Below are 3,004 nucleotides of genomic sequence, written 5' to 3'. Positions count from 1 at the left end.
GTATTCAAATGATTCTGAGACCATAGAAAACATGCAGGGAGAAACTCATAGCATATTAAAACCTCTTTATTAAAACCATGAAAACAGTACAGGGTGCTCACATCTAATGGTGTTGCATCCCCCACACGGATTCTCAGCAAAAATAATTAATGCGAAAGAAAATGCGCCAAAGCACTAATTCATGTGTAAACGATATGTACAAATTTGTAAAATTGTGCTTTGGTGCATTTTCTTACTTTTCAATCCCTGCAAGGGATTGTCAAACAAAGGGTATGGAGCTGGGCACTGTCAATGCAAAGAAAAAAAAACTATTTTGAAAAACCTAGTTATGCGACTTTGAGGGTGATATTGAAAATACACCAGCACATTAAATTATATGCTTCAGAGATGCCTTTTAAGCTGAATGTGTAGTTACTGAACAGTATCATTCTCACAGACAGCAGCAGTAACACCATATCCTGGCATCACACATATATTGCATATGTAATAGATTTTGTTTTTACATTTCATTGCTTGACTTCAGTACAGCAGCAGCATCCCAATCAGATTTATTACAACTTGACAAAAAATATTTTTCTTTAATTTTGCATGCAGGTCTGAATTGAGCAGTGGAAGAAGCAGTCGCGACATATCTAAAAGCTAGGGAAAAGTTTACTGCTCTAAATAAATAAATAAAGCTCTCAACTTCATAACAATTGGTCAGTGGCAAAACAGTTTCTTAGGCTATAGCTTTTATTTATTTTTTGCCCCACTGTATTGTATTTAAAGTTTATTAAAATATTTAAGTCTACAAACATATACAGACTTGCTGCACATGATGTAAGCAGTTTTACTAGGTGGCAATTGACAAAGCAGGTTCTATCATGAAATAAAATGTAAAATGTATTATTTCTTAGACAAAAGCCAGTAGTATTGTGAAGAATCCATGTACACTACCTCAGTCTTTTTACTAGGCTGCAATTTCCGAAACAGAGACGGTTTGGGTTTTATCATGCAGTAAAAAATATTTAAGAGGTAACAGCCAGAAATATTGCACATACTCCATATACAGTAGTTAAGCACATTTAGTAGGCCACATTTTGAAAAGGACAGAGACCAAGCAGATTTTAATTTATATATATATATATATATATATATATATATACACAGTATATACAGTATATATATATAGATCTATATATATATATTTACACTGCATCAGCAATGATAACTGCCTGCCTAATATTGAGTAGGTCCCCCTTTTGCCACCAAAACAGCCTTCACCTATCGAGGCATGGACCTCTGAAGTAATGCTGTGGTATCTGGCACCAAGCCCTCAGTAGCAGAACCTTTAAGTCCTGTAAATTTCCTGTAAAGGTGGGGCCTCCACTGACTGGAGCAGCACATCCCACAGTGCTCAATTTGATTGAGGTCTGGAGAATTTGGAGGCATTTTTGCAGTGTCGCAGGGTGCAATACCCTGCTGAAAGAGGCCACTGCCATCAGGGAATACCATGAAGCAAAGTTTCAGTGAAGGGGTGTTCTTAATCAGCAACAATGCTTAGGTAGGTGGTACGTGTCAAAGTGAAATCCACATGAATGACAGGACCCAAAGTTTCCCAGCAGAACATTTCCCAAAGCATCACACTGCTTTTGCTGGTTTGCCTTCTTTCCATGGTGTATCCTGGTGCCAGCTCTTTCCCAGGTAAAAGACACACACGCAACCAACTATCGACATGATGTAAAATAAAATGTGATTCACCATACTAGGTCACCTTTCTCCATTGCTCTGTGGTCCAGTTCTGATGCTAGTGTGCCCATTGTAGGCGCTTTTGGTGGTGGACACAAGTCAGCATGGGCACCCTTTCCTCTAGGTCTCTTACTCTGGCCCCCATGTCTGCTATCTCGGTTTTTAAAACTTGCAGCTCCTCTCTCTATGTTGTTTCCAGTCTGGCAATATACCCCTCCATATCTTCTTTATTAGGGAGCGATCGCAGGTAAGCTCCCATTCCTTGCAGCTCTGTCCCCTCTATCTGACCACAGGTCTTAGGCTGCCTGTACCCTGTATCATGTCTGTGTATGTCTCTTCACTCCCTCTTGGGGTGACCTCTACATGTACGCAAGAGCGTGTTGAGTGGTCTTGTATGGCTTTGTCCTGGGCTTTCCTGCCATTGCGATCCCGATCTTTCCCATTTATAGGGGAGGCGGGCGCCGACATCCTAATATCCCCTCCCTGAGATGAGCGGGTACCTGTAAAATATGATCCAATCTTGGATGATGAGTTCCGTCTCATTGATGCTACAGGCAGGGGCTGCTGCTGCGGTGGCTGCTTTTCTTTTTTCTTCTCCCCCCATCCGTGGGGATCTTGGAGTCCTTGGATCCGTGGGGATCTTGGAGTCCAGGAAAGAGCCTTGTGTCTGTTGAAGGAGCCCAGTAAGATTCGTGGGCCAGAGGATGCTAAATGATGTCAGCTCTGCGTAATTGTCCAGCTGTAGCTTAATTAAAAGCCTGGATTTTATATTATGTATACTATGATGTATGCTGGAATAGCATGGATACTGGCTTGGAGATAGGGGGAACAGATCTCTGGGTTCCTCCGCTGTGCGACCGCTAATCGGCGATATCCCATCTACTCAATCCTTATGCTTGCCCATTTTGTCTGCTTCCATTAACTTCAGGGACAAAATGTTCACTTGCTGACTACTATATCGCACCCACATCCAGGTGCCATAGTATTAGGGTATTCAATGTTATTCACTTCATCTCTAAGTGATCATAAAGTTATGGGGAATTAGCCAGACCGCAGGACACAGGCTTTATCAGAAAAACTGCATTTATTTTCCACAGCCAACAAGAGAAACAGTCCTTTCTTTCTTCAAACTTTACCTTTGAGTCTTTCTCAGCCCACAGGCCCCTAGTAATGTTCAGGAGTTTCACAGCACCAGCATCTTAATCAGCTTTACAGTCTGATCTGCACACAGTACTCAGTACTCCTCTCTCACCGGCTATAGATATATATATATATA

This window comes from Nanorana parkeri, unplaced genomic scaffold (genome assembly GCF_000935625.1).
Source record: "Nanorana parkeri isolate BGI_ZX_2015 unplaced genomic scaffold, ASM93562v1 scaffold407, whole genome shotgun sequence".
NCBI classification, from domain to species: domain Eukaryota; kingdom Metazoa; phylum Chordata; class Amphibia; order Anura; family Dicroglossidae; genus Nanorana; species Nanorana parkeri.
This window is presented reverse-complemented; position numbering follows the sequence as displayed.